A 26397-nucleotide genomic window follows, 5' to 3' on the forward strand; every position below is an offset into this window, starting at 1 on the left:
AATAACCCCTTAACCTTCTGGACTGGGCTGGCCCCCTTGACCCTCTAACTGGTCCCTTTCATTGGTCCAACTCCTTTTTGAACCTTTACAAGACTTTTGTGCACGGCAACCGTGTGACCTTGGACACATTTCGTTTGAATCCTCTGAAAGTGGATCCGGCCTCTTGAACTCTAACTTCACGGTGTTACTTTGCCTTCCTCTCTTGTTATGTTCTGGTAAAAGTGTTGGGATCTGTTTCAACTTGTTCTCTGCTTTTCTCTCCCTTTTTAAAACGAACTATTAGAGTGCTATCTACGTTAAGCGCTCACCGCTGTCTGAAAATAAGTGGGGCTTTACTTTAGACTTGTCTAATATTCTTTTAAGGGAGTGTATATCTTTTAGTGACTGTGTTTTTGAATTGCTTACTATTAGTGCCTGTGTGTTTTTCTAGATGTGGTTTTAAATAAATAATTATATGTCTTTTACACCAAGTCCTGGTCAGTGTTTACTTGTTCTATTGTGTGCTCTTGACCTATTGTGAATACTCTGTATACTGCCTAACTCTTCTTGAGGGAAGTCTGACTGCTCACCCACAGCTACCAAGTGAATCTGTGTGGTACAGACTGCTACCAAGTGGGTTTACTGCCAAACACCTGTAGTCCTAAATCTTTTGCAGTGGTCCCAGAGGGAACTGCACAGGTTTCTGCCTAACACCCACCACCTCTCTGTTGGGAGAAGGTTGGGTTTTAGGCCTCTTGGTTGGAGAGGATGGGGATAAGCAAGGTACATGCTTCCCCTTCCTCTTAGATCTAACTGTAGCTACTTTAGGAGTTTCTCCCTTAAGACTAGGAATTGGGTTGGAGTCTTCTGTGGAAGGTCCAACAGTCTTAAGGTTTTTGGACTTAGACTTTTCTTTTCTGGTTTTCCAGCACTGAGAATTACCAGTTCTCTTAGGCCTAGTTAGGGTTCCAGTAGGTCTATCCACCTCTTCCTCAGAAGCAGGGGGAGTCACAGACTCTATAACTGGGGGAACAATGATGGAGCTTGGTTGGGGCTCTCATTTCCCTAACATTTTAGCCTGAAATTTGCCTGGGTTAGAGGTCAACTTACCAACACCAGGGCTTGTAGTGGGGGTCTCAGTAGAGGTTCCCACAGGCTTAGAGTGGTTCCTTAAGGGGACCTCTCTAGCCAATTTGGTTTGGTTCTGGGTCTCCATACTGGGAGGCCTGGGGGTACTGAATACAACTCCTAGAGTTTTTAGATCATTCCCCAACAGGACTCTCCCAGGCACCTCAGTCTGAACACTGACAGGAATCAACACTGTCATGTCATTACACTGAATGAGGGCTGGTAGAATTGGGACCATTTGGACAGGGCCTCCAGACATCTTAGTGGGACCTTTGGGTGCCTTAGCAACATCCTCAGGCCTGAAAAAGCTTTCATCCACTACTGTTCTGCTGGCCCCAGAGTCTCGTCTGGCAGGAGTATCCTGGCCATTGACAAGAACACTGTCCATATAATAAACTTTAGAGTTTTCTGGTATGGAATTGTACACACTCCTATTCTGATCACTAACCAGACCCATGGACTCTACTGTTACACTTGCTTGGAAACCCAGAGGTTCTTCAGCAAATACTTCAAAGTGAGCACTAGCCATTTGGACTTCCTCCTCAGGAGTGAAGGCTAAGGAGACTGCACTGATCCCTGTAGGTTTACCCTTACATCTGGGATCTCCTTTGATGTGGTCAGTTGCCCCACAGAGATAGCATGTTCCAAATGCTCTCTGGAAGGGTGGCTTGGCCTGACCTCCTTCTGGTTTGTGACCAGAAGGTACGCTAGCCTGTTGTGGTTTACCCTGGGGCTTACCCTGGTTATTTTGTTGTTTGGGGCCCTCTTTGGTTTGGGAGGTATTAGAAATCTCTTGGTTCCCTTTTGGTGGCTGCTTTCCCTCATCCTTTTTCTGAGTGACCTCTGAGTCCTTGTGAGTGGCCCTGTTGGCAACCCACAAGTCAGCAGCCTTAGCTAGCTTCCTGGGATCTAATTCCTTTGAATCAGCCAAGTGCTGTCTGAGCTCAGGAGAGCAGGCATCATAAATTGACTCCAACATAACAAGATTTCTCATTCCCTCATAAGTGTTCACCTTGTAACCCTTAATCCATCCCTCTAAGTTTTTCAAACTTTCACTCACCCAGGTAGCCCAAGGGGTACCATCATGCTTTTTGAGGGTCCTAAACCTCTTAAGGTACTGGGAAGGGGTCTTCCCAAATCTAGCTATCAAAGCTAGTTTCACACATTCATAATCCTTCTTATCCACCTCCCCCAACTCCATTACCACATCAGTTGGTACAGGGGGAAGCCTAGAGAACAACCAGGGAAGTAACTCATTCCCTGTGATGTCCTGGAGCGCATGATTATATTCAAACATTTTCAACCAATCCAACACATCCAACTTAGGTTCATACATACCCACTAATTCCTTAGGCATCCGGGGTCTTTTGGGACTGGAACTCCTAGAAGAACCAGAGGAGAGAGAAGCATTTTCCACAGACAACTTTTTCATTTCTAGTTCATGATTAAGCTCTATTTCTCTGAGTCTTAACTCAGCTTGCTTCTGCTCTACCTGGGCATTCATTCTTCTGAACTCTAGCTCTTGGTTTCTTTCAGATTGAGCAATAAAACATTTGTACTCTAATTCAAGCTTCATGTTTTCAAGTTCAAAATAAGCAGGGTTACATGTAGGACCTGGGATAGGCCCAGTAGGTACAGTAGGTAAGGCAGACAGAGGCTCAGAGTGGCTAACTTCATTAGGTTCACTTTCCTCTTCTGACTCATTATCAAGACTTTGATTCAGATCAATACCATCACTGTTATCTACATTTGTTGGGGGGGTGGGGGGTAGATTCCTCTGTACCACCCAGACTTTGGTTTTCTAACAATCTTTCTATAAGTTCCATTGTCTTGTCCTCCTCAGAGAGATTCTTATGTCTACACAATACTTTCAAGCAATCAGCAGTTTTGGCAGACAATGATTCTAGGGTATAACTCTCCATAGCAGACATAGTTAGAAAATCAGCTTTTTAGTGCTAAGCTCTGTGGTTAGTTGTCCTAAAGTGTTCAAAAAGCACTCTAAAGTGTATACTCAATACAAATCCCACCGCTGTATACCAGTGTTAGGCAGAAACCTGTGCAGTTCCCTCTGGGACCACTGCACAAGATTTAGGACTACAGGCGTTTGGCAGTAAACCCACTTGGTAGCAGTCTGTACCACACAGATTCACTTGGTAGCTGTGGCTGAGCAGTCAGACGTCCCTCAAGAAGAGTTAGGCAGTATACAGAGTATTCACAATAGGTCAAAAGAACACAGTAGAACAAGTAAACACTGACCAGAGCTTGGTGTAAAAGAAATATAATTATTTATTTAAAACCACATCTAGAAAAACACACAGGCACTAATAGTAAACACTTCAAAAACACGGTCACTCAAAGATATACACTCCCTTAAAAGAATATTAGTCAGGTCTTAAGTAAAGCCCCACTTATTTTCAGACAGCGGTGAGAACTTAACATAGATGGCACTCTAATAATTCATTTTAAAAAGGGAGAGAAAAGCAGAGAATCAAATGAAACAGACCCCAACACTTTTTCACGAACACAACAAGAGAGGAAGGCAAAGTAACACCGTGAATTCAGAGTCAGTAGGCCGGACCCGCTTTAAGAGGATCAAAACGAAATGTGTCCAAGGTCACACAGTTGCAGTGCACAAAAGTCTTGTAATGGTTCAAAAAGGAGTTGGACCAAAGAAAGGGACCATTTAGAGGGTCAAGGCGGCCAGCCCAGTCCAGAAGGTTAAGGGGTTATTGTTACCTTGTAGCAATCTTTAGAAAGGGAGGCCTGGCGGACACGGTACCTTAAAGTGTTGAGAGTACTCCAGCGGGGGCAGTTGTTCCTGGCAGCGGATGCAAGTCGGTGCTTCGTACGGGGGAAGAGAGGATCTCGTCGGGGAGGAAGACAGGAGTCTGTTGCACTGCCAGGGAAGAAACCAGCTACAGAGTTTCTCAGGTACAAGGAGCGGTCCGTTGGTTCGCGGTCCAGTGGTAAGTGGCTATCCGGCTGCCGGGGTGCTTGGCACGGGCAATTCGACCACAGACCGGTCTGGGTTGCAAAGAGAAGAAGGTAAACTGGTTGTTCTGCAGGGCTCCACCGGTGGTGTCGTCGTGGTAGGTCGGCTCAGCTTCTCCCTCGTCAGATTCTCAGGTCCTGTGGCGACTTCTGAAGTTCCAGTCCCCAAAGCCCTGCTTTTATGCAGCATACCCCCATTCACTCAGCTTAGCTTTCAATCAAACGGCCGGCTCACCACTTGGGCCAATCACACAAGAGTGTGACTTGAGTTACCAAGGTAACTCAGTCCAGGGTGCCTAAACCCCCTCCCACACTCCCTGTGGTATCCAGACAGAGTGGCGCCACTTTTGGAGGCTTCTGTGGAGAAGCCCGCCAAAAAGTGTAACACAGGGCTCGACTTGGGTTGGAGTCACAGAAGCAAACACAAACGCCATTTTAGAATCGAGTCCTGGCAAAAAATACCAACCGGCGAATTAATATTAATTAAATAAACCGGCGGTATGTTCGAGGCTATGAGAATTAAATAATTAAAGTTGGTAGCCTCGAACAATGGGAAAATCCCATAGGGAATTATTCGCGGTCGAATATAAAAAGTAGTATCCACTGCCACCAGCCAAAACTCGATCAGGGAGAACAGAGACGTGCCCCCTCGACAAACAGACCCTGGGGCAGTCGAATTGCCCCGACCAGAACTCCCACAATATGATTTTTTGTACTGGTGTCTGTTAATAATTTGGGACTAGTAAAGCCAATGGTGACTTTACATGCCCTGGGAGACAGTAGTCAGTCCCAGGGTATGGAGTCTATGGTGGGGTGTCACTATGACACCCGTGTTACTGCACGGAGGGTGCTGTGTAAGACGCATAGTAAAACACATGAGACCCTATGGAGTAAAGGACCCCATAGCCCATAAAACACATTAACAGTCAAAGGAACACCATAAATCATGTCGCAGAGTGGGAGAAAAAGAGTCTCACTCTTGGCAGGAGAAAAAAAAACTCCAGAAATCCAGCAAAGCTGCTGGGGGTCTCACTAGGTTAGGAAATTCAGCCTAAAGAGAGAATTCTCCCTAACAGATTGGACTTGTAATGCATTGATGGGGACAATATGGATGCCCCCACATATTTTGGTTCCCAGAACTGCAGAACTGCATGTGAGGTCTAGTCTTTTGGGTGTGGTTCAGCCCAGAGGCACCTGGGATATCCCAGAGACTATTTAAGCCACACCCAGGCTGAGAAGCATGCTTTGCGTTTTCTGCACCTGCAGCGTGACACTCACTGTGTTCGGATCAGTCTCCAGTGGGCCTGCATCTTTCTTCTGCGCTCAGCTCCTGCAAGAACACCGTTAGGAACAGCCTTACCTTGCAGCCCTTCTGCCCAGTGCATCGACTATCGCGCACTGAACCAGATTACTTTAAAAAAACGCTACCCCCTGCCACTGATGCCTGAATTGCTTGATCAAGTCAAAGATGCCCAAATCTACACGAAACTCGACCTGAGGGGGGCATATCACCTTGTTCGCGTAAAACAGGGGGATGAATGGAAAACCGCTTCTTGCACCAAATACGGCTTGCACGAATATCAAGTAATGCCCTTTGGGAATTGATTGATGTCTGCGCTCTAGTGTACATCGACGATATCCTAGTGTATTCCGCATCAAAGCAGGACCACGTTAAACATGTCCGATCTGTATTGGAGAAACTCCGCCAACCCAGCTCTACGCCAAGCTCGAAAAGTGCTCATTCCACGTCTCCGAGGTGGAATTCCTGGGCTTTATTCTCAGCCCCGATGGGATCTGAATGGATGTACACAAGGTAGATGCTATCCTGAACTGGCCATCCCCAACTTCATTCAAGGGGGTTCAAAGTATGTTGGGTTTTGCAAACTTCTACCGCCGGTTCATCCCAGGATTTTCGCAAATCATGTATCCCATCACGTCATTACTAAGGAAAAGCAACAAAAAGTTCCAGTGGACAACTGAAGCCGAGAAGGCTTTCCAGGAACTCAAAGCAAGATTCACATCTGCCCCAATTTTACGCCACCCTCGCCCTGATCTCCCATACCTGGTGGAAACGGACGCCTCAAGCATGGCTATGGGAGCCGTCCTCTCACAAAAGGACCCCGAAACGGGCCAGTTACACCCTGTTGCCTTCTGGTCGCGTAAATTCACACCCTCTGAACTCAATTACGCTATTACAGACAAAGAACTCCTAACCATTAAGTCAGCCTTTAAGGCATGGAGGCACTATCTCTTGGGCGCCAGACACACAATCACCGTAATAACTGACCATCGGAACCTCCAGTGCCTAAAAACGGCAAAGGCCCAATCCTCATGACAACTACGTTGGGCTCTTTTTTTTGCTGAATATGACTACGTGATTACATTTCAACCAGGGCTGAAAAACGGGAAGGCCAATGCCCTTTCCCGTATGGAGGTGGAAGAGCAAGGGTATCAGACTCCTGATCCAATAGCAATCATCCCGAGTGACAAGCTCCTAAGAATAACAGCAACCATAACTCAGAAAGAAATACGTGAAGAAATCCAAAACCTGATGAGTCCGGAACAATTACAAGCGTGGGGTGCGCCAGGAGAACATTACATGATAAAAGATCAGCTGCCCTACTTCAGGAATCGTTTAGTCTTACCAAACCAAGAACTACGAGAACAAGTCATGTCCGGTTATCATGATTCCTTGATCAAGGGCCACCCCGGAATCGCTAAAACCCTAGCCAAGGTAAAACGAAATTATTGGTGGCCCACATGGCGTAAAGACATTATCCAATTCATCCTGTCTTGTGGAGTGTGTGCTCAAAACAAGTCGTCCAAGCAGAAACCGGCTGGGCTATTACAACCATTGGAAATCCCACCAGCACCCTGGGACACGTTGTCCCTCAATTTTATTACTGACTTACCACCCAGTCAAGGGTTTAACACTATTCTTGTTGTCGTGGACCTGTTTTAAAAAATGGCACATTTCATTCCTCTTAAGGGGCTCCCAAATGCTTCCACTCTGGCAAAGGTGTTTCTTGAAGGCATTGTACGGCTCCATGGGTTCCCTTCAGTTTTGGTCTCAGACCGAGGTACTCAGTTTGTATCAAACTTCTGGAGAAAATGCTGTTCTATGGCCCAGATCGACATCTGGCTATGCACCAGTCACCGTCCCCAAACAGATGGTCAAACTGAGAGGACAAATCGGACGCTCGAGCAGTATCTGCGTTGCATGTTACACCAAGCTTAAGGAAGCTGGTTCGACCTATTATGGATAGCTGAATATGCTTATAATAATTCCCTACACACCAGCACTGGGCAGACACCCTTTTATACTATGAATGGAGGGCACCCATGTGCTTCTGAGTTGGACATTCCTACAACCCTGGAAATGCCAGCAGTCAAATCCTTGCACACAACCATTTCTCAAACCTTTAAAAGGGCAGCTGAACACCTACTTCAAACGAAGAATCGCCAAAAGAAGTTTGCTGATCAACACCGAGCAAAGGCCCCCAACTACCAAGTGGGAGACAAAGTCTGGCTGGCGTCTAAACACGTGTCCATTTAAGGACCCCGAACTTTCCGTCCAAGATACCTGGGCCCATTCACCGTCACCTCCGTGATAAATCCTGTGGCGGTCAAACTAGCTTTGCCATCAAACATGCAGATTCATCCTGTGTTCCACATGTCTCTCCTTAAACTTGTTCAACCTGGGACCAGGGTAGCAACGCCACCGCAGCCAGTAGTAGTTGCCGGGGAGCCAGAATTCGAAGTCAAGGACATCCTGGATTCAAAGTACGTCAGATCCGGATTATACTACTTAGTAGACTGGAAGGGGTATGGTCCACAAGACAGGACATGGGAGCCTTGTGAGTACATCCATGCACCTCGCTTGCTTAGACGATTTCATCAAAACCATCCAACCAAACCAGGACCAGACAGAAGAGCCACCTTGAGAAGGGCCTTGGGGGGGGAGTGCTGTCATGATTCCTGCCCCTCTTGTCCCCAGCCCTCCAAGATGTCAGGCTGGAGCCAGGCCATGATCACCTACATGGCCCTCAAGGGCCTCTCCACCCCTCCAAAGACCCACTTGGAGTCAGACTTGGCGCTTGTGGCACCAGACTCACTCACTCCCATAGGATAACATTGGGGATTGGACTTGTAATGCATTGATGGGGACAATATGAATGCCCCCACATATTTCAGTTCCCAGAACTGCATATGCGGTCTAGTCTTTTGGGTGTGGTTAAGCCCAGGGGCACCTGGGATACCCAGAGACTATTTAAGCCACACCCAGGCTGAGAAGCATGCTTTGCGTTTTCTGCACCTGCAGCGTTACACTCACCGTGTTCGGATCGGTCTCCAGTGGGCCTGCATCTTTCGTCTGCGCTCAGCTCCTGCAAGAACAAGAACACTGTTAGGAACAGCCTTACCTTACAGCCCTTCTGCCCATCATTCAACGCTCCTTCTGTTCTGCGGGCATCTTCGGTGGTGTCATTCCCATCGCGGCACGCCGCGTCCTAAAGAAGAGAAAAAGAACAGAGAAAAGGCATTAGTAAACATTCTACAGCTCTTCGCTTATTTTTTTTCAAATACAGTACGAGCTTCAAACGCTTACCTGAATCCCAGCCGCTCTGGGGGAACTGTGTCTCCGGAACTTCTCATCCATCTGCGAGGGGGAAAAGACACTCCAGGTTAGCGTGGAAACATCTAGAGGCGCTGCATACCGCGCTTACTCACCGCATTTGTTCTTCATAACCGGCATCCACGCTGTCAACGTTGCGTCACCTAAAAGACACAGAAAAATAACTCAGTTCAATACAAATATGAAAAGGGTGCATCGCGCTCTCACTCACACAGCGCCACTCATCTCAGCAGCACGCCGCCATCCCCGGACACCGGCCATCATCTAAGAAGGAAAGGAATGAAATTAGAGAACTGTTCAAAGACTCATTATACTTACCAGTCCATGCCAGACCCATGCTGGAGAAGTCTTAGTTACTTACCTGTAACTGTATTTCTCCAGCATTGGTATCTTTCATAGATTCACATGCTTGAATATTCCCCGTCGTCAGACTGGGAATCCTCGGTGATAAATTAAATAATAATAATAATTTTTTTTTTAAATATATATATATATATATATATATATACACTGCTACCTAGCAGTGCATGTACATAGCCCATTATAGCCTATGAGCCACTTCATTGTGTAGTCCCTCCACCTCACTTTGGTCCTTTATGGCCCCAGCCAATGAGGTGGCAGGGCTTAAGCTCCGCCCCCGGCAGCCATCTTCAGATTTTGAACCGTAGAGATTACAGTATGATGGATGCCGAGCATAGGAGCAGCCTCTCAGGGGAGGCGGGCAGGCGCATGTGAATCTATGAAAGATACCAATGCTGGAGAAATACAGTTACAGGTAAGTAACTAAGACTTCTCCAGCATTGGATCTTTCATAGATTCAGATGCTTGAATAGAATACCAAGCAGTTAAAACATGCCACCATTATAAACAGATATGCATAAATACAGAAAACATATTTCTGATCAAACCTTTACCATGCAGCAACACAACGGTTACATACTTCGGGAAAGGTGGGAAAGGAGGCTGGTCCTACCTTATACAAAGAGATGGCGGAGCACTGCCTGTCCAACTGCAGTTTCTTTGTTGGTATCTTCAGTCAGGCAGTAGTGTTTTGCGAAAGTATGCAGAGTGCTCCACGTGGCAGCTCTGCATATGTCTTTCAAGGCCACCCCTGCGTGGAATGCTGTTGACGCCGCCCTTCCTCTGGTGGAGTGCGCAGACGGCGGTCTAGTTAAAGGGTCGCCTTTCAAAAGATGGCAGTGGGTGATACAGGACGATACCCAGCGTGCCAGACTTTGTTTAGATATATGTTTGCCCTTGGTACGGCCAGAGAAGGAAATGAATAGCCGGTTTGAGGAGCGGAACTCCTTGGTTCTTTGCAAGTAAAACTTCAACACCCTAGAAACGTCTAGAGAGTGTAATGTCCTTTCCGCTTCCGAAGCGTGATTCTGGAAGAAGGTTGGTAAAATAATGCGCTCAGTGAACGACATCTCCGAAAGTACCTTGGGGAGGAACTTCGGGTGAGGCCTTAAGATGACGCGGTCCTTCTGGAACAAGGTAAACGGAGGTTCCGAAGACAAAGCTTGCAGCTCACTGTTCCTTCTGGCCGATGTGATGGCTACCAGGAAGGATGTCTTCCAGGACAAGAATTTCATATCGCATCTATGTATGTGCTCGAAGGGAGGTTGCATGAGAGCTGTTAAGACGGTGTTGAGGCTCCAGTCCGGAACTGGTGTAGATGTAGGCGGATAAGTACGCAACAGTCCTTTCAGGAAGATCTTAATCGCTGATAAGGAGAGTAAGGCTTGCGTCTCCGCGGTTACTGTGTAGGCCGCTATGGCTGACAGATAGACCTTGATAGAGGACAGTGAGAGCCCTGATTTTGCCAGGTGCAACAAGTAGGGCAGAATCTGATCAACCGAGGCCGTGAGGGGATCGATCGCAGAGGTCTCGCACCATTTGGAAAACCTGGTCCACTTCCTGGTGTAGGTGAGTCGCGTGGACGGGGCTCTAGCGGCCCTGATGATATCCCAGCATTCTGATGGTAACTTTAGGTGCATCAGTTTACGCTGCTCAGGAACCACGCTTTGAGAGACAGGCTCCTCGGGTCGTGGTGGAGGACCTTGCGGTTCTGTTGTGTCAGTAGATATTGATGTGACTTGAGACGAATCAGGATTTTGCAGGATAGATGTCGCAGCGTCGGGTACCAGACTTGCCGTGCCCAATCGGGTGCAATAAGAATCAAGGAACAATCCTGTTCTTTTACCCTGCGAAGTACCCTCGACATGAGGGGAATGGGTGGGAAGGCGTAGAGGAACTTCCCCGACCAATCCACTGAGAACGCGTCTCCCAGCGATTGGTGTTCCGGGTATCTTGAAGCAAAACTCTTGCATTTTTTGTTGTTCCTGGTGGCAAAAAGGTCGATCTGCGGATGGCCCCATAAGGCAAATATCCGTTGGGTTTCTCTTTCGTCCAACTCCCACTCGTGTGACGCTGTGTATTCTCTGCTTAGTCTGTCCGCTAGGACATTGTCCACTCCTGGAAGATGCTCTGCCCTGATCTGTATCCCGTAGCGCAAGGCCCATGCCCATAGCTGTTGGGCTTCTTGCGACAGAATCTGAGACCTCGTGCCTCCCTGCTTGTTTGTATAGTGCATGGAGGTCGTGTTGTCTGTCTGGACTGTAAGAACTTGACCAGCTATAACCGGTAGGAAAGCTTTCAACGCCAACCTTACGGCCCTGAGCTCCAACACGTTGATGTGGAGCTGGGACTCTTGTGCCGACCAAGATCCCTTGGTTTGGAGGTCCGCAAGATGAGCGCCCCAGCCTGATAAGGAAGCGTCCGTCCGCAGCAGGAGGGTCGATGTCGGTGCTTGAAACGGCATTCCCTGCAGAAGATTCCTCGGAGCATTCCACCATCGAAGGGCCTTGTGCAACGTCGATGGAATCTGGACAATGTCTTCCCAGCCTCCGAAAGCTTGTTTCCATTGGTGGTCCAGAGCTTCCTGAACCGGTCTCATGCGAAGCCTGCAGTTCGGTATGAGGAATATGCATGAAGACATCATGCCCAATAGGGATTTGTAAGAGCGTACGGATGTTGTCTCTTTCTGTAGGAAGTTGGAAGTTGAGCGTAGAATCGCTGCTACTCTCTCTGTGGATGGTCTCACCCTGGGAATGCTGGTGTCGAGTTCGGCTCCCAGGAAGAGAGCTACCTTGCTGGGAACGAGGCAGGACTTCGTCTGGTTGATGGAGAAACCTAACTCTTTTAGGAGGTTGACCGTCCTCGACACTGCCGAACGAGCCTTTGCAGCTGAACTTGCCTTTATCAGCCAATCGTCCAGGTATGGAAAAACGTCCATACCTGCTCTCCTGAGACTTGCCGCTACCGGTGCCAGGCATTTCGTGAAAACTCTTGGCGCCGATTTTAGTCCGAACGGGAGCACTTGAAATTGAAAGTGGAGCCCTCCCACTGTGAACCTGAGGAACTGCCTGTGTGCTGGATGGATCGGAATGTGGAAGTATGCATCCTCCAAGTCTAAAGTGGCCAAGAAGTCGTGCTTGTTTAACCAAGGTAGCACCCCTTGTAGAGCTACCATTTTGAAAGTTATGCGCTTGATGAACTTGTTGAGAGCCCTCAGGTCCAAGATGGGCCTCCATTGACCGTTTTTCTTTCTGACGAGGAAGAATCGGGAGTAGAAGCCTTTTCCCCTCTGAGAATAGGGTACTGGTTCTACTGCTGCCTTCTGGAGCAGTTTTTTCACTTCGGACATGACCTGTCTTAGCATATGCACTCTGCGGGGAGTTGGAGGCAGGGAAGGAGGTTGGTCCAGAAATTCCAAGGTGTGACCCTTTCGGATCACCTGTAACACCCATTTGTCCGATGTAATTGACCGCCAGCGCTGGGAAAACTGGCTCACCCTTCCCCCCACCGGGGCGTGGCGAAGGGGGGGGGGGGGAGATTGGTCGTCAGTTCTGCTTGCCTTGCGACTTCCCTTGGGCGGAGCCACGTCTGCCTCTATGGGCGTATCTGTTGGATGACTGATATTTATTGTCTTGGTACGTGCCGCCTTGTGCTTTTTGACCATAGGAGGAACGACTGTATCCCCTGAACTTGGAAGATGAACCTCTAAAGGGACGAAAAGACCGATGGTCCTTACTTTTGTCCTTTAAAGAACTGATGGCTCTGGCTGTGTCAGTGTCTGTCTTGATTGCCTTCAAATGGTCGTCTATCTTTTTCCCAAAGAGATCTTGGCCGTCAAATGGCATGTCTAGTATCTGCGCCTGAACTTCAGGTCTAAAGTTAGTAGCCTTCATCCAGGCCTGCCTTCTGAGCACTGTGCCGTGCGCCATCTGCCTGAAGCCTGATTTGGCCACATCAACTGCTGCGTCGATCATGTGATCCGATGTTGCTTCACCATCCGCGATTATGGATTTTGCCTCCTCCTGGAGCTCCGGTGGTAATTGTTTCGCCAAGTTAGACATGCAGAGCCAAAGCTCGCGATCGAATCTTGCGGTCATGGCCAGTGCATTACCCGCTCTGATTGTAAGTGATGCAGAAGATGATACTTTCCTGCCCATGGCTTCCAATTTACGTCCGTCCTTATCCGGTGGTGCCGACAACGGTGAGGAGGGGTTGGCGAGTTTCTTTCTGGCCGCCACTGTAATAACTGAGTCTGGTTTCGTATGACCCCTTAAACAAAGCGGTGCCGAATCCGGAGCTTTATATTTCTTTTCTGGCCTGGACACCAACGCCGGAGTCGATAAGGGCGTAGATAGGATCTTGGATCCGGAATCCCAGATGGTATCGAGGAGGGGAATTGTGGTCACTGTCCTCCTTCGTTTGTCCCTGTGCTCATAGAGCACTGATTGCCTTTCCTCCGAAGAAACCTGAATTTTAAACAGTTCTGCGGCTTTACCTATTATGGTGTGGAAAGAGACGAGATCATCCGGTGGTGAGGCCTTGCCCGGCGAGTCTCTCCTCCTGGGCTTCTCGACGACGTAGTCATCCCAATCACTGGGTGCGTCTGGCTCCTGAGTTATTTCTCCTTCTTCTGGTTCCGAAAATTCACCAAAAGGATCCTCCTGCCAGTCTGATACCGAGATGGTGGACGGTACCATGGTGGGATCTACGTCCGGAGATCGCGGTCTGTGCGATGACTGTGGTGACGGGACTCTTGTAGGTGAAGCACTGTGGGTGCTGCTCCTCGGTCTTCGAGCAGGTGATCTCATCCGTTTTTGCGGTCTACTCCTGTAAGGAGAGCAACCCGATGTGCCTGGAATCGGGGATGACTCTCTAGGAATGGGATTAATCGGAATTTGCTTCTCCCTTTGCCGTTTGTAAAATTCTTCTACAATCCTCTGCACGGATAACATGAGCACCGGGTCATGAGGATATTCGGATTCTCCCGTGGACGGGTGCCAAGGAGGGCTGTATTGTTTCGGTAAAGGACCGATGGACTCTTCCACCACTTCCGCATCAGAGAATTCTTCCTGAAGAATTATATCCGGAAGTTCTGCCATGTGCCCCAAAGGTGAAAATTGCTGCACCAGAGGTTCAGTTACAATATTCTTCTCAATGATATTGCTTGTAATGACAGGAGCTTCAAGAGTGAGAGGCAGTAATTCCTCTGTAACTGCCGAAATTTGCGGTGCCTCTGAAGGCGTTATGGGTGATGTTATCCTCGTCGACGACTGAGATTTTCCCGTCGACGAGGGCTTCGCCGCCGACTGAGATTTTCCCGTCGACGACTGAGATTGTCCCGTCGACGAAGGCTTCGCTGTCGACTGAGATTTTCCCGTCGACGACTGAGATTTTCCAGTCGACGAGGGATTCGTCGTCGACGACTGACATTTTCCCGTCGACGAGGGCTTCGTTGATGAATGTGGAGTGTGTTCCGTGGACGACTGCGTCATGGATGAATGCTTCGTGGACGAGTGGTGTTTCTTGCTCGTCGACGATTGCTTCGCGGTCGACATGTCCGATGACGATGATCTAACTGTCGACGATGTCTTAAGCGTCGTCGTCGTCGATGCTGGTTTCGTCGACAGTATGGCCGATGACGGGCCTTTACCTTTCCCTTCATTCGTGGGCGGTTTACCCGTCGACGACTGCCCCCCCCCCCCATTTTTTGCAAACTCCTCCTTACCTCTGGAGGCAGATTTTGGTGACTTTTTCTGGCTTGATAGGTCAACTGGAGGCAGAAAGGGTATCAATTCCAGCTTCCTCTTTTTGGATTTGGGAGAGGAACTCCTTTCCACTGAAGAGGCCCTTCTCTTTGAGGTTTGCCTCTCAGATGGAGTGCTGGATTGGACAGGAGCTGTTCTGACAGACTCTTCGTCCCAAGATTGATCCCTGGATTCCAGGTATGAAAGGAGTCTTCTATGCCTGTCATGAAGGGTCTTGGTGGAAAAAGTTTTACAAATCTCCCATTTTTTAATGTCATGTGGGTACAGACAATAAATGCAATGCTCGTGGGGGTCCTTGTAGTAAACCAATTTCTTCTTGCACCTCGTGCAGTCCCTGAACAGGGAAGGCTTCCTGACAGCCTGAGGTGCCTCCATTTCTGAAGAGAAGTTCAGTCGACGATTTTGAGAGGAAAACAACAAGTTTTGCCACCAAGGTTAATTAGAAAGAAAGCCCCTAAGAAGGGGAACAAGATGGAATATATTTTACAAATATATTCCACACAAAAGTAGAAAGAATTTGAAAAAGCTCAGAGAGCTTGAGGATTCCCTGTGTCTGATAGACTGCGGTGAAAAATCTGAAGATGGCTGCCGGGGGCGGAGCTTAAGCCCTGCCACCTCATTGGCTGGGGCCATAAAGGACAAAAGTGAGGTGGAGGGACTACACAATGAAGTGGCTCATAGGCTATAATGGGCTATGTACATGCACTGCTAGGTGGCAGTGTTTATATATATATATATATATATATATATATATATATATATATATATATATATATTTAAAAAAAAAAATTATTATTATTATTTAATTTATCACCGAGGATTCCCAGTCTGACGACGGGGAATATTCAAGCATCTGAATCTATGAAAGATCCAATGCTGGAGAACAACAGTTACAGGTAAGTAACTTGTTCCTTCTCCAGCATGGGGTCTGGCATGGATTCACATGCTCATGAATATAAGAATACATAGCAGTACACACATGCACGACCACGGGAGGTGGCAAGGCTCAACATTAAGCATTACATAAACTCAACATTAAGCAACTCTTACCTCCTCACCAGGCTCACCTTAAGCGAACAGGTTGCGCAGCACTGCCTGGCCGACTCTGGACTCCTCCCTGGAATCCCGGTTGATGCAGTAGAATCTCGTGAAGGTGTGCTTCGACCTCCACGTAGCAGCCCTGCAGATGTCCAGCAGGTGCACACCATACAAGAATGCCGTGGTAGCAGCGATCGCTCTGGCCGAATGGGCTCTCAGACGGCCAGGCAACGGTCGGTTTACCAACTGGTGACACTGCATGATGCAGCCGGAGAGCCATCTGGAAATGGAAGCCTTCGAGAGAGCCTTCCCTTGATTTACAGGTCCAAAATTCACAAAAAGCTGTGAAGTCTTCCAAAAACTCTTTGTGCGGTCCACGTAGAACTTCAGCGCTCTAGGTACATCCAGCAAGTGCAAAGTCCTCTCGGCCGGTGACGAAGGTGACGGGAAGAAAACTGGTAACACCAAGGGCTTGTTGAGGTGAAAGTCAGACTGCACCTTGGGCATGATGGAGGGGTGCGTCCTCAGCACCACTCAAGTTTCGTGAAAAGTCAAGCATGGAGGCTTGCAGGATAGGGCCTGGATCTCTCCCGCCCGTCGTGCGGAGGTGATGGCCACAAGAAATGCTGTCTTCCATGACAGGAACTTCAACGGTGCCGAATGCAGAGGCTCGAAAGGCGCCCCCATGAGCCTGGGCAGCACCACATTGAGCTCCTACGCCGGGGCCGGAGCCTTCACCGGCAGGAACGATCGGAACAGTCCTTTCATAAATTCCTTCACCAGGCAATGAGACCACAGGGATGGACGTCCTGTAGTTCTGGTGTATCGGGAAATCGCTGCCAGGTGTATCTTGATGGAAGCATGTGCCAGTCCCGCCTTGGCCAGCGACAGTAGGTACGGTAGCACTTGAGGGGCTGTAATCCGTAGAGGGTTAATCTTCTGTGCACGGCACCAAACAGAGAACCTCTTCCACTTGTGTCCGTAGCACTTGAGAGTTGAGGACGCCCTGGCCTTTGCAAGGACCTCTTTGCAGTCCGCCGGGATATCATACCCTCCAAACTCTAGTGCTGCAGGAGCCAGGCCTGCAAGTTTAGCGACCCCGGGTCGTGATGAAGGATGGTGCCTCCTTCTCTGCAGAGAAGATCTGCATCCGTCGACAGTTTGATCGGTGGGGACGCTGACAAGTCCAGAAGGTCCGGGAACCAGATCTGTCTCTGCCACGCCGGTGTGATGAGGATCATCCTGCACCCGGACCTCTTGAGTTGTTGATGAGTCGGAGCAGCAACGGTAATGGAGGAAACGCATAAAGGAACAGGCCGTCCCAGGGGAACGAGAAAGCATCGCCCATGCTCCTCAGCTGGGGAAACCTGCTGGCGAACTTCTGGCACTTGGAGTTGGTCGCCGTCATGAACAGTTCGATCTGGGGTTTGCCTCATCGCTGGAAGAGTCAATCCACTTGATCCTGGCGTAGCCTTCCAGGTGGAAGGGTACCAGATCCTGGGCCTCCTTGGATAGGGCCTGGGATCTGGCTCCTCCCTGTTTCTGGATGTAGAACATTGTGGTGGTGTCGTTGAAGATCCTCACCACCTCGCCCTTGAAGGACGGGAGGAACGACCTGAGGGCCCAGAACACTGCCCGTAGCTCCAGTATGTTGATGTGGAGCGGCCTCTCCTCTGGGAGCCAAAGGCCTCTCGCGTGAAGATCTCCGGTGTGCGCTCCCCACCCCTCCAGGGAGGCATCCGTCGTCACCGTCACTTGGTGTACTGGGGTCTGAAAGTCTGTGCCCGCCGCGAGATGCACGCGGGTTCCCCACCACCGAATTGCTTGGCGGAAGCCCTCGTCGAGCGAGATCTTGTCCTCAAAACTGTCCTCCGCTTGTATTCAACAGGCATCGAGGAACTCCTGTAGAGGACGCATCCGAGGCCTGCACAGGCGTACCAGATAGATGCAAGAGGACATCATCCCGAGAAGGGACTTGATGGCCTTCACCCTGGCCACGTCCGTGGCCAGCAGACGCTGCACCTTGCCCAGGATGGCCTTCGTCATTTCCTCCGATGGCGAGGCCAGTCGCGCTACTGTATCGAGCTTGGCTCCCAGAAACAGTGCGACCTGCGACGGAACCAGGTGGGATTTGGGGAAGTTGATGGAGAATCCCAGGTCCATGAGCAGCCAGACGGTCTTCGCTGTGTGTTCGACGGCGAGTTCCCTTGTTCCTGTTCGGATGAACCAATCGTCCAGGTAGGGCTAGACGTGGATCCCCTGCAGGCGCAGCTGCGCCGGCACTGGTGCGAGGCACTTGGTGAATACCTTGGGCGCCGACTTCAATCCGAATGGGAGGGCCTTGAACTTGTAGTTCTGCCCTTGGATTACGAACCTGAGAAACTTTCGGTGTCTTTTTAGGATGTGGATGTGAAAGTACGCATCCTCCAAATCCAACGACGATAGGAAGTCTCCTTCCTCCAGCTGGCCCAGCACGTGCTGGAGGGTGACCATTCGGAACTTCTGTGCCTTGATGTATTTGTTTAGCCGACGCAAGTCCAGGATGGGACGCCATCCTCCTGTCTTCTTTCTGAGGAGGAAGTATCTTGAGTATACTCTGGAGCCCCGGAGCCTCTTTGGGACTAGCTCGATGGCTCCCTTCTTGAGCATCGCCCTTATCGGTGTCGGCAATGTCCGTGGCCACCGTTATGGCGGGATCCGACGCTACCTCACCCTCCTGTAGGATCGCCAGGGCCTCTGCCCTCTTGTCGTCTGGGAGGAAGTCCAACGGGGGCGATCTTGTACCACAACTCCCTGTCGTAGCGGGCCACAATCGCTAGGGCGTTGGCCGCCTTAATCGTCGTCGCTGCAGACGAGATGACTTGTTGTCCCATTGCATCTAGTTTCTTTCCCTCGCCATCCGGCGAGGAAGTTGAAGCCGATGCCCCCGCTTTCTTCTTGGCCGCTGCCGAGATGACCGAATCCGGGGTCGGTTGTGCTCTAAGGCACAAAGGGGCGCCGTCGGGAACCTGGTACTTCTTCTCGTACCGGTCCCTCTTGGCAGGCGTCGTGGACAGGTTCTTTAGGAGAGCAAGTCCCTCGTCCCAGATGTCATCCAGCAACGGCACCGCGAGGACCATCTTCCTCTTGGCCTCGCGCCGTTGGTAGAGGAAGCATTCCTTCTTCTTTTCTTCGGGGCAGAGCTGGAAAAGCTCAGTCGCCCTGGCAATCATGGCATGGAAGGAGCCAATTTTGTCGGGCGGGGATGCACGAGGAATCGGCGACGGGAGGTCAGTCCTGTCGTCACCACTGTCGTCATCCGTCCCCGTCGTGGCCATATCTGTTCCGTGTCATCCCTCGGGACCGGGGAAGGAGACAAAGGCTGAGAGGGCTGTGAGGGCTGAAAGGGTGGGGCTGGATGAATCCTCCTCCTCTTGTTTGGAGGGCTCCCCGACGGACCTGGTTCAGTTGGGTCATCCGTCGGGGGTAGGGGCAATCTCGTCCTTATCTCTGTGCATAAGGCTTGGATTGCCGTCAAAATGGCCACCGAGTTGTCCTGTGGCTCGGGCTGCGACGGTTGCTCCTCCTCCACAGGAGCCTCGTCGTCGTCCCCCTCATCGGGATCCCTCCCGTGGGACTGGGCCTCTTCCAAATTCTTGTCGAGTCCCTCTTCGACTTCGACCAGCTCCTCCTCGGAGGCTGTGTCCGTGTCTGTAACGGCCAGCGCCCCCCCTTTTTTTCTACCAGGGTCTTCACAGGGGTCTTCTCGATGGGCTTAAAAGAGGATTCCCTCGCCGGAGGCAGGGAAACTCTGGGCCCGAGGTCAACTCCACTGGAGTAGCCTCCACAGGCTTCACCATGGCCGCAGCGACTCCCTCAATAGAGGCCTTGGCCGGTTGAATCAAGGCCTTCACCACCTTGGGCGCGCATGAGGCCTTCACCTTAGGGGGAGGATCACCGCCTCGCTCCCCTTCGGCCGGTTCCTTCAAGATCGACCGGTGCCTCTCCAAAAGCTTAGCAGGGTTCTCGGATTTTCTCTTCCCCGAGCCAGAGCGTTGGCTCGTGGTTGATGGCGTCAGTGAAGGTGCGCCCTGCCTGGCAGCCGAGGAGCCCGACCGTTCGGCGCTCCCGGTGCCCGTGGACTCACGGTGCTTTGCCTTCTGTTGGGCCCCCGTCGCCGGGGCGCCCTCACAGGACTTAGAAGACCGCTCAGACTTCTTCTTCTCACCTGCTGGGCTCTTGGCTTCCAGCCAGTTGGTGAGACGGGTCCAACGATCCCACTTAGTCTGATTCGAATTGTTCATGCAAAATGCACAGTCCTTCTCCACGTGCGTTTTGTCCTCGTGAAGACAGTAGAGGCACCTCGAGTGCTCGTCCTCCTTGCACACATTCTGTAATCCGCATCCAAGACAGTTCCTAAACAGCTTGGATCCGGGTGTTAAGCTTCCTTTCTCCTGGGCCATGTCCGCAGGGTAGGCCTCAGAAACTTCTGGAATCCTCCAAGAAGCATAACTCGACGAAAACTTCACCCTTGATGGGCGTAGAAAATTCCAAAATGGGTCCCCGTTGTTCGGAAGTAGAAACGGTGGAGCTTGAGGCTCGATTGACCGAAAAAATGAGATTAAACTCTTTGAAAAATCGCAAAACGCAGTGAAAGCTCGAGAGCTATAGCATGAGGACTCCCAACACTTGAACGTGCGGTAAAAATCTGAGGAGGGCTGCCAGGGGCAGGGCTTAGGGAGAGGGCAGTCATTGGCTGGGGGCAGTATGACCCAGAGACCAGTGATTGGTTACTACTAAGAAAGACAGATCAGAAATGAAACTGATACTGATGTTTTTCTTTACCGAGGATTCCCTTCGCCTGACGACGGGAAATATTCATGAGCATGTGAATCCATGCAAGGCCCCATGCTGGAGAAGGAATTCTTAGAAAAGATGTGCCCAATTGGCGATGGCTGGCATTAACATTGAAAAAGTTGATAGCCCAAATGAAGACATCGAGTCAGCCGCTTTATATGTAAAGCCCTTCTTAATTTCCTCAATTGGAATACTAGGGGGTATAGGAATCTATTATCCAAAGTAAAATTATGTGAGGAGTTAAAAGCATGACATAATTGTTCTCCAAGAAACATGGGCAAACGCAAATTTGTTATTTGATGGTTTCAAGATCACCAATATTCTTGCTCAGCAAGGGTCTAAGGGGAGGCCTATGGGAGGGTTGGCAGTGGCCATCAAACAGGGGCAAGAATTAGGGGAAAATAGAGGGAATGGCAGATCATGGATATAATCCTTGTGATTGGGTTGGAGGTAAAGGTGGAGGAAGGGTTCACTTATGTACTTCTAATTGACGTATAATGGACCACAGAGCTTAACTTGGAGATTGTTCTTGAGATGTTGAATCAAAGAATTGAAGAGTGGTATTTAGACCATCTGTGTGAGGATTCAATACTTGCAGGAGATTTAAATGCAAATTGTAACATAGAAAGGATGGATAATCTGAACAATCTGATGTTGGATCTCGGCCGAAACATTTAAAAAAATGGTCCATGGCTGTATGTGGTTAAACTTTGCTGAAAAGATGGGGTATGACATTATTTTAGAATGACTCACCCACGAGGGGTTTAGCCTCAGAAATGATTTTCTTTCTGTCACCAAATTTGCTTTCACAGGTACGTAGTCACAAAATTAGGCTTACCAAATTTAGTGATCATGCTCAACTGTGCGTTCAGTTGCGTGGGCGTCTAATACAGCAACCTATGAGGAATTTTTTAGTAAGATGGTAGTCAACTCTAGAGGTAATATATTTAGATTGTCTCTAAAGAATATGAATAATTTTAATACAGTGATGGAGTTTAACTCAACCTCGTTGGAAAAGAAAAGGATCAACTATACTGTCTGACATTTTCCTGGATATCTGGAGGGGATTTTATCTAGGATGTTGGTACAGAGAGAACAGAGAAAGAGGGTACAACTGAAAGACAAGCATGTATTCTAAAACTAAAGTCTGCCTCGCCAGATGATGCCATACCTTTGGCTCTTCTGCAAGAGTCCTCACCGGACATAATCAACTATCAAATAGACTGTTAACACCTCCATTACAACAGGGGCGATACACAGGTCTCTTAAATACGCCCTGGTCATCCCCTTGTTAAAAAAGCCCTCACTTGACCCTGAGGTGCTGGCCAATTACTGTCCGATATCCCCTCTTCCCTTCCTGATGAAAGTTCTGGAGGCACTGGTGTCCCCCCCTTCTTTCTGCCTTCTTGATGTCCTCCCACTTTCTTGATCCTTTTCAATCTGGCTTTCGGCCTGGCAGAGGCACTGAGTTAGTACTTAACTCTGTTTTGGATGACCTGCAGTGCCTGACTGATCAGGGCGGCGGCGGGGCAGTCCTGTTATTAGGCCTTTCGGCTGCCTTCGACACCGTCGACCATGCCCTCCTGATCTCCCGGCTCTGAGGCAGGGATTGACAGCCTAGTGCTAAAATGGTTCACTGGGTCCCTGGCAGATCGTTCACAATCTGTATCCTCCCCCCCCTTTCCGTTCGGTTCATCTATCTTGCGGCGTCCCTCAGGGATCAGCCCTGTCCCCTATTCGATTTAATATCTACATACAATATCTCCTGCTCCTTATCGCCTCTCATGGGTGTTATGCTTGATCTAAAATGGCGCTGGTGCGCAATGCATTCTGGGAGCACTCGGAGCCATGATGGATATTTACTTCATGCCACAGTGAAAAGCTGCACACATTTTGCTGAGTGTTAGATTCATGTTGTCGAGAAAAACATGCTTTCCAAACCTGGTATGCGGTCAAGGACATTTCTGCTGGGAAAGCTCACTTTGTTATGGTTTGCTACTGTTCTCCGTGGAGCGTGTTTTTAGAGAAGGGAGGCCCTGGGCTTCTTGGGGGGAGCTCTCGATTGACCCAGCTGGCAACCAACGGCTGTTCCACAACTGCGCAAGTGCAATTTCCAGAAGGTTCGAGAATTGACTCCCCTTTGTGGAGTGTGTATATATGCGGAAGCCCGGAGGTGGTTAGGTGAGACTTCAGCTGGAGAAGGACGCTTACATCCGGCCTTCCTGTGAGCTGTGGTGCTCTCGGCCTGGCTGTTCCCAGGGTCTTCCAGCCACTTTTGGACGAGATGAGGAATCCTGTTACGCTCACGGTGATGTATTTCCTTTTGACTTCTTTACTTCTTCTGTGATCTATGTCCATATTATTCTTGTGAGTTATTTCTATGTACCTCTAAGATTTGAATAAATAGCCGTATAAGAGTTGATTATCTTCTGAGAGTGCGTGGCTGTGAGTTATTGTGTCTGTTTACGTTCAAAGTATTTGCTCTATAATTGCATTGATGATTTATGATTGTTCTGTGCACTTTTGGGGGAGAGCAAGACATTTTTGGCGTCACGAACAGGATACTTGTGATGAGTTGTTCCGAGTATTCAAGAATCTGTTGAAACGTAGATAGGATTTGGTTGTCTTGTAAGTGAAGTTTGTGAATAGTGAAGTTTTTTTTTCTCTCTTTTGTAAGTGTGTGAGTGCCTGTGGGAGTGATCGCAGTGTGGAGAAGAAAATATATAGATTCAATGAGGTTTTGTTTTGTTTGCGATAATGAGTAGTTTGTTCAGGAAGAAAAACGTAACCGCTGGCGGTGACTGTTCTGATGTTGTTATTCCAGGCTGGACTAAGGGTCCATATGATAAATTGGCTCAGGCATGGGCATGTGATGCCGGTTTAAGTGAAACATGGGATCAAGGATTGGGAGATGCCGATCCGGCTGATGTAATGGCATGCTTGCAACAAGTTCCAGTAGAACGTGGCAAAGAATGTACGGCATTAGGTAGGCGAGGTTGGGTTCTTTTGCATGCTTATAGGAAAATACATCAAATGAATATGGAAATGAAAAATGAGGTCTTGCGATTAGAGAGAGAGAGCTGGCTGCAGAACGGCAGACTGCGTTAATGCAGCAGATTCAAATGAAACGGTTTAATGATAAGGTCGACACATATCTGGCGGTGGCCGAGGGCAGCAGTCAGAGTAGCCCGGTATAAGTAAAGGAAAAGACGGGGAGGGGTCAACAAAAGAAAGGTGGCAACGGTAATCGCTACCGCTGGCGTAGACTGGGATCCGGATAAGTGGGATGGTGATATTTTTGATTCAACCAGTCTAGAAAGTAGTTCCGCAGATGAGTCTGACCCCAAACCAGAGGCGAAACAGAAAACAGTGGCGGCTAAGCCCGTTAGAAGACGGCGAGCCGGACCCCATCCGCAGAATCCTGCTGGCGGAATGGTGGATTTAACCACGCTGGAGGATTACACACAACAGGAGGTTGGGGAAATTATTACCCGTTTGAGGCAAAAATCAGGGGAAGCTTTATTGACATGGATGGTGAGATTACTAGATGGGGGTGCTGCAGGGTTGTTAGTAGATTCTACGGATTCACAGCGTTTTTTTACCCCTGTCAATTGACACCAATGTACAGGAGGTCTTAAGAGCAGGACCTGCCCCTGATGCAAATGGGCAAGATACGCAGGTGTCTTTGTTGCACCTGGTAGCCCAAGCATGTAACCGTAAATACCCTATTACCACAGATTGGCCTAGTGAAGAAACTAAATGGTATACGTTGAGAGAAGCAATTCAAAAAGTCAGAGAGCATACAATGAAAGAGGCGATTCACATAGATGCTCCTGATCACATGGGAGCCGTGCCGCTCTCAGTTTCAACTCGAAACATGGTGATCAGAACTGCGCCACCCGCATACAAAAGTGTCATTATGACTTTGCTCGTAGGTGTGACGGGCAAGGCCACTGATGAGGTAGCAGATGCCATTCGGCAATTTGCAGACTTGTGAGAGTGGGATAAGAGTGATAACAAGCCACGAGAGAGAGAGGGGCATAGTGAGAGAATAACCGAAGGCAGGCGGCAAGAAAGCAGAGACTCCCCAAGTATCCCGAAAAGACATGTTTTTGGCTTTGTTAAAAGATGGCATGCCACATGAGGAAATTGATGGCATTGAAACCAGAGTAATGTATGAATTATACAAAAAACGAGGACTTGCAGCCAAAGAGCGCTATAAACAGGTTAAGAAACAAGTAGTCACCACGCCACAGGGGGACACATCACCTTCTGCTACCCCCACAGAAGGACAAGACGAAGGGTCTATAGGGACACCTTCCCCGTACCAGCCAACATACGCTGATTTGAGAAAGGTGGTGAGTGCGATGCTAGAGGCGGAGTTGAGTCACACTCATTCGAAGTTTGACTAGGGATTCGCCAAGCTCCGGCAGCATCTGCCCGCATAAAAGTGGATAGACAGCCTCATGTTGATGTTAAGATTTTTTGGGGGCCAGGAAATACACAATGCGTGCGAGCATTGATAGACACCGGGGCGGAGGCCTCTTTGATTCATGGTAATCCAACACGATTTAAAGGCAAACAGTTTACTATTACAGGTTTATGGGGAAAGGAGACCCCCGCAGTACAAACGAACGTGGAGATGAGAATAGGAAATTTGAAGAGGCAGAAATATCAAGTGTTGATTGTCCCGATACCCGAATACATAATTGGCTTTGACATTTTGGAAGGGTTGACCTTGGGACTTGCCGGTAAAACGTACCAGTTTGAGGTGAGTGCATTAATCTGTACACCCATTACCGTAGGCAAATTGAAGATGCCCCAAGTGCCAGTGGCAACTAAGCGGGTAGCAATGAAACAATACCGCATTCATGGGGGGCACAAAGAAATTTCAGACACCATTAAAGAGTACTTAGAGCCGGGTGTATTACGCCCTATTACCACCTCATGGAACAATCCTCTCTGGCCTATTAAAAAGGGAGATGAGTCGTGGAGGATGACGGTGGATTACAGGGAGTTGAATAAACATACTCCTCCCTTAGTGCCCGCAGTCCCAGACGCTATTACCTTGATTGAAAATGTCCAAAAGTTTGAGGGGACTTGGTATGCAGTGATCGATTTAGCTAATGCATTTTTCTCCGTGCCAATTGCTGACGAGTGTCAAGAACAGTTTGCATTTTCGTGGAGTGGATGGCAGTACACTTTCACGAGGCTACCCATGGGGTACATGCACAGCCCGACTATCTGTCACCGGCTGGTGACAAGATACCGTGTAAACCTGACATACAAATCTCTCATTACATTGATGATATTTTGATCCAGGGCAAGGACGAGCACAGTGTGCAAAGTCAGTTAGATGTCCTTATGGAAGGATTGAAAAAGGAAGGGTGGGAGATTAATCCGAGTACAATTCAAGGCCCAGCTGAAACAGTGATATTCCTAGGAATTCAGTGGCATCATGGGCATCGAGAAATAGTGCCAAAAGCCAGACAGAAAATACTTGAATTTACCACTCCAATGAACAAAAAGCAAGCTCAGCAGTTTATAGGACTGTGTGGGTTTTGGAGACAGCACAGTCCCCATTTAGGGCAGATATTAGCCCCCTCTACAAGGTGACACGAAAGAAATATAAGTTTCAGTGGGGGGAAGAGCAGCAGAAAGCCTTTG

The sequence above is a fragment of the Ambystoma mexicanum genome, chromosome 13, assembly GCF_040938575.1.
Source record: "Ambystoma mexicanum isolate Mex_15411 chromosome 13, UKY_AmexF1_1, whole genome shotgun sequence".
In the NCBI taxonomy this organism is placed as follows: Eukaryota; Metazoa; Chordata; class Amphibia; order Caudata; family Ambystomatidae; genus Ambystoma; species Ambystoma mexicanum.